The following is a 6000-nucleotide window of genomic DNA, read 5'->3' on the forward strand; positions in this document are numbered from 1 at the left end:
CCCCAGCTTTAATTTTTCTCTATCTGCCAGGGGAAGCTGCTGGTAAGATTGGTTTAAGTTAAGGGACCAGAATGTAAAGCATTCATCTGGCTTCCCAGCATTGACACTGGTTACTGATAGCTAGCTGCTATCAGTAGCCAGATGCAAAGAGGTTATAAAGCGTACATTAGGAAATGAGGTTACAGTGGGTTGTATTCAAGCTTGCACTAAGGCGAACAGTCAGGGCAACGAATTCTCCTTGCTCAACAGAATGTTCTTTCCCTAAACATGTTCTGGAAGGTACAATTATTTAACTGGATACTTCCCAGGGTGTTGTTTTTTGAGAGGGGCTTAGAGAAGACCCTGGTGGATTTGGGGTAAGACAGCAGGCTACAGTAGGGCCCCTAGTCCCACTGGGTTTGCATCTCCACAGTACAGTAGTTTACACAAGCTGGGGAACCTGCAAGATGTTATGTTTAGGGAACAGCAAGAGCAACCCACTTGTTGGTAAAATGTAAACATGCCTACACTGAACCCACCTCGTTACAAACCAGCATAATGTTACGATACTGTTATGTCTTTTCCCTGCATGGCTTTGCAAAATGCAGTTTTTGTTTCATCAGATTCTGGATTTTTAAAGCTGTCTCAGGGGATGTGCCTAGATGGGGTTAAAATGCTAGCTGACTTCTATCTATTATAAAGCCTTTAAAATCTTAGTTGCACTGTATACTTACAGAATAACAGGATTACCTCCAAAAATAGGCAACAATTGCTTTGTCTAAATAACATCCAGCAAAACTTGGGTGTTCACCTCCAGTGTGTCTCAGATTCTACAAAAGTGAATTAATCTGAGTCAGAGAATTGCATTCAAAATACACATTAGCAGAACAGAGGCGGTGTATCTAATGCAGACTTTCTTGACCATCGCAGCTCTTCCTGATAATGGAGCAAGTGGGGTTGAACTTTGGCTAATTTCCTGCATGGGTTCTTAGTAAGAACTTCTAAATTCTGCTCGGGCCCACTATTTTTCTTTTAAAGATCCCGCTCTTGCTAAAATTGGTTCAACTTTTCAAACTCATGCAGCCTGAGCAGCAACCAGCAGATGGCACCAAGGTATCACATTTGGGTTTGTAGGGGGAAAAAGAATGCTTATCTCCAGAAATTACCTTACCTTAAATAATCTCTTAACACTCTAGGCTGTTTTTCTTAAGGAATGTGAGTTTATAGCAGCCTTGCAAAATGGTTTTCAGTGCCCACAAAATGTAAATAAGAATCAATGGGCTATCTGTGGTGGTAGTGGGTAACCTGGTTTGATTAAGTCATAGGTGGGATGAATATGTTAGCAATGCTCATGCTTCTCACGATCTTCTACCCCTTTCTCTGATATCCAAAGCAAGGGGTGGGGATTCACCTTGCCTAATATGTGGTCCCTGTCTGGCCTCTATGGGCGGGAAAGAGGATTCTCCTCATTTCCTTTTATGGCAGTGGTAGCAGTAAGTGGAGGAAGGGCTCTTTCTAGATGCTCTCAGTACCACATCAGGACTGAGAGAGCAGTGGTGCTTGGGCCTTCTGGCACTGTAGTATGGGGAGGGCATCTTCCAATGCTGCTATTTCAGCTTTTAGGGGAGTAAGGAGGAAGGGTGGGTGCTGTGGGGTCAGGGAGAGATGCAGATCAAAGGAAACCAAGAACCCTCTGTCCCAGATAATTTATTTTAGCCAGAGAAGACTTTAAGGGTGCCTTAACAACTTGTCCCCTCCTTTTGCAGTGCCCCCTTAAGAACATTGGGAGTTTGCTTCCAAGCTAAGCCATGCTTTAGGCCGATATCCATGGCATCACTGTTGCTTCTGAAAAATATTGTAGAATGAGTCCCTACTTGTTCTCCACTACCATTTCCACTTCTACTCTAATCTAGTCCTCTTTCAGGGCTCCTGATTAGCATCCTTCTGCAGCTTGTGACATCATATCCCCACCACCAAACCAATTTAGTTTGTCTAACAGCGAGACCTGTACACTCTCTCCACACAAGGTTCTTTCTCTGCCAACCTGGTCCTGTGTATGGTCTTCTCAGTGCCTCTTATTCTTCCATCATGGATTATTTAAGCAGCAGGAGCCACAGTATCCCTTGTGGGTTTCAAACCAGCTTCCTATGGCATTCCTCTCCGTTGCAGTCTGCACAGAAATATGTGTCTGGGAGGATCTGTACCTCTGGGGTGAATATGTAGTTATTGTGCCCAGGAAGGTGACCTGGAAAAGAAATTGCAATTAGTCTTACAAAGAGTGAAAAATGGGCAGCACGAAGATATCCAAGCAACAATGATTGCATTTTTCAGTAGTGGTGCCTAATGGCAGAATACTTTATGCAGTTATGCGCCTCTTAATGCTATATTATTTTTAGGAAGATGTTATTTTTCATTACCGCTCCCTCAAAAGGACATTAGATTGAGCTAGTTTGAAAACAAGAAAAATATTTGATGCCTTTTACTGCACCAGGTTTTGCCCTAATTTGTCCAGATATCTGATGGAAGGCCTGAAAATGTCTTAGATTGGAAATTACATGGTGATTTGAAAGTACTTCACATGCATTTCCAACCTGCCTGGAGATGCTGGTGATTGAACCTAGGAGCTTCTGCATGCAAAGCTGATGCTCTACCAGTGAACTACAGTTTTCCCCCCCAATCTACATCACTCCCGGTGCCGGGTTCTCCATAATTTTTAAAATTTATATATGTGGGGTTTGTTAAGCACCTCTCTAAGCCAATCCCCCAGGAAGCTGCCTTGACTTCAAAGAACAAAGACAGAATCATTAATACCCTGATGAAAGGTCAGATATTCAGAGTCAGACATGGAAAGGGGTGGAGTTCCTCCTCCAGCTGTGTGTTACTTAGCAGAATTGAGAGGGGGAGATTGCCAGAGAAACAGGGGTGTGATGTCACCACAGAGGTTTGGGGGAACAGGGTTTTCTGGGAAGGAGGAGCTCTGAAGTGTGCTGGCTGGAAAAGGCTGCACCGAGAAGCATGACTGGCTGATTTGGACCCAAGCTGCTGACAAGAGGAGCAATGAGAGATAGTCTTGGGATGTGATGTTCTGCACCTCCACCACTGAAGGCTTCAGCTGTAAACATGTATAAAATAAACCATATTTCTTAAAGACACTAGTCTCTATTGTGCCTCATTCCAAAGGAACACAAACCCAGGAATCTCTTGCTACTGCTTGACAAGAGATTGGGGTGGCCTGTAACAATATAATTCCTGAATGTAATACATTTTCAGTGCCCAATGCACCCCAATTTTGCTGTGTGTGAAATAGTCTCAGTGGAGCAAGGGGTTTTACCTCCACAAAGAAGCCTTTCCATCCCTCTGATAGTTTGTCCTCTTCCACTTTATAAATTCCTGCTTCCTGCAAAGGGAAGTGCACAGCTAACTTGCTCTGCTTCTAAACTCAAGCTTATGAATTTCTAGAAGGTTTAATAGTATGAACTAGTGTGACTTGCAGCAAAATCTTGAACTATGGTATGCTCCTATTGAATGTTCCAGCCATACCTTCTTTCGGGACACTCCCTTGCAAGCTCAAGGGGATGGGGCTGGTTGGGGAGGCTCAATGGGAATAGTATTGGAAGTGGGGCTCCCCTCCTCCCAAGCAGTTGCCTCATTCTGTCCAATAATAGGACCAGCCATGGATCTGGAGAAGTAGAGCTGGGAGGGAAACTTACACATAGAGACATATTGAGCAGCACTGTCCTGTTGCCAAGAGCTGATTTCCATTCCTACTACTTGCACCATCTCCACCATCATGCCCTAAGCAGGCCCTTCCCAACACTGCCTGCAAATTTAGGAGCACTTTTGCAGGGGGGAATCTTGCAAATGCAAACAGGAACCATCTCATGGGGCAGCCTTAGGTTTAGAGAATGCCCCCACTGTGGATAGCAGTGCAGAGTGAATGTGTAGCCCCAATTTCTTGCCTCACACAATTTAACATAAAACAGCCGAATAGAGATGTTCCTTCTCCCTTGACTAGGTCCTCCATCTGCCCTTCTGCTCATCCATGACAGAGAAGCATCAATATGCTCCTCTGACCCTACTCTTCACTTCACAAAAAGTAACCAGTGGTTGGTTGACACTGTTAGGCCACACAGCAATCTTAACAGCAAATGAGCATGGTACCTGTGGGAAGAAATGTATTTTGCAGGCTGACTGCTGGGTCAATCCAGTGTTTGACAGAAGCACAGCTCGGAGGAAAATATAGCAAGTGTGAGAAAAATTAACACATATCGCTTGTGCAGAAACAGCTTTGACTTCCTCCGCAGTGTCAAGAATGCTCTAAAATCTCCAGTCCACTTACCACTTTCTCAAGTGGCAACCATAATATAAGACCTGCTATCCCACCAGGGGCCAGCTGTATTAACCTGAAGTCTCACCTGAGAATGGGAACAGAAATAACTAAGGAGATAGTACAAGCCCAGAATAACTAAGGAGATAGTACAAGAATACTTGGCTAGTTTAGATGTATTCAAGTCTCCAGGGCCAGATGAACTGCATCCAAGAGTATTAAAAGAACTGGCAGATGTGATCTCAGAACCACTGGCAGTCATCTTTGAGAATTCCTGGAGAACAGGCGAAGTCCCGGCAGACTGGAGGAGGGCAAATGTTGTCCCTATTTTCAAAAAGGGGAAAAGAGAGGACCCAAATAATTACCGCCCAGTCAGTCTGACATCAATACCAGGGAAGATTCTGGAGCAGATCATTAAGCAAACAGTTTGTGAGCACCTAGAAAGGAATACTGTGATCACCAATAGTCAGCATGGATTTCTGAAAAATAAGTCGTGTCAGACTAACCTGATCTCGTTTTTTGACAGAATTACAAGCCTGGTAGATGAAGGGAACGCAGTGGATGTAGCCTACCTTGATTTCAGCAAGGCATTTGACAAGGTGCCCCATGATATTCTTGTAAAGAAGCTGGTAAAATGCGGTCTTGACTATGCTACCACTCAGTGGATTTGTAACTGGCTGACTGACCGAACCCAAAGGGTGCTCATCAATGGTTCCTCTTCATCCTGGAGAAGAGTGACTAGTGGGGTGCCACAGGGTTCTGTCTTGGGCCCGGTCTTATTCAACATCTTTATCAACGACTTGGATGATGGACTCAAGGGCATCCTGATCAAATTTGCAGATGACACCAAACTGGGAGGGGTGGCTAACACCCCAGAGGACAGGATCACACTTCAAAACGACCTTGACAGATTAGAGAACTGGGCCAAAACAAACAAGATGAATTTTAATAGGGAGAAATGTAAAGTATTGCACTTGGGCAAAAAAAATGAGAGGCACAAATACAAGATGGGTGACACCTGGCTTGAGAGCAGTACATGTGAAAAGGATCTAGGAGTCTTGGTTGACCACAAACTTGACATGAGCCAACAGTGTGACGCGGCAGCTAAAAAAGCCAATGCAATTCTGGGCTGCATCAATAGGAGTATTGCATCTAGATCAAGGGAAGTAATAGTGCCACTGTATTCTGCTCTGGTCAGACCTCACCTGGAGCACTGTGTCCAGTTCTGGGCACCACAGTTCAAGAAGGACACTGACAAACTGGAACGTGTCCAGAGGAGGGCAACCAAAATGGTCAAAGGCCTGGAAACGATGCCTTATGAGGAACGGCTAAGGGAGCTGGGCATGTTTAGCCTGGAGAAGAGGAGGTTAAGGGGTGATATGATAGCCATGTTCAAATATATAAAAGGATGTCACATAGAGGAGGGAGAAAGGTTGTTTTCTGCTGCTCCAGAGAAGCGGACACGGAGCAATGGTTCCAAACTACAAGAAAAAAGATTCCACCTAAACATTAGGAAGAACTTCCTGACAGTAAGAGCTGTTCGACAGTGGAATTTGCTGCCAAGGAGTGTGGTGGAGTCTCCTTCTTTGGAGGTCTTTAAGCAGAGGCTTGACAACCATATGTCAGGAGTGCTCTGATGGTGTTTCCTGCTTGGCAGGGGGTTGGACTCGATGGCCCTTGTGGTCTCTTCCAAC

This window comes from Podarcis erhardii (genome assembly GCF_964252035.2).
Source record: "Podarcis erhardii genome assembly, chromosome: 2".
NCBI classification, from domain to species: domain Eukaryota; kingdom Metazoa; phylum Chordata; class Lepidosauria; order Squamata; family Lacertidae; genus Podarcis; species Podarcis erhardii.